This window comes from Plectropomus leopardus, unplaced genomic scaffold, assembly GCF_008729295.1.
Source record: "Plectropomus leopardus isolate mb unplaced genomic scaffold, YSFRI_Pleo_2.0 unplaced_scaffold72313, whole genome shotgun sequence".
Lineage (NCBI taxonomy): Eukaryota > Metazoa > Chordata > Actinopteri > Perciformes > Serranidae > Plectropomus > Plectropomus leopardus.
Genome location: NW_024679600.1, coordinates 1 through 266, shown reverse-complemented (window position 1 = coordinate 266; position 266 = coordinate 1). Strand labels below are relative to the sequence as shown.

At 35.0% G+C, this 266-nt stretch overlaps 1 pseudogene; it reads left to right on the top strand.

The window, feature by feature from the left end:
- On the top strand, positions 1 to 102 carry LOC121940043 (annotated as a pseudogene; the record flags this gene model as incomplete).
- Positions 103 to 266: the final 164 nt, after the last annotated feature.

Sequence of the window (266 nt, the reverse complement as noted above, 5' to 3'; positions counted from 1 at the left end):
AAGTTGACAGAGAGTAATGATTCAGTTCATATGCTCTCTGTCATTGAAGATTGTTCTTTGCCTCTTGTGGAGCATTGATGGAGGGAATATGATCAGAGTGGAAGCAGCTTTCATGTAGATAAACGAAAAGAATATGTTAATCAAATGTTTTGCTTTAAAGCAGTCTAAGAGTTTTTCATGGATTTGTGAGAACACAAACAGATCATTTGTTGGTTATAGGGTTTGATTGAGATGTAATCGACACTATGTCAGTTAATCATTAATGC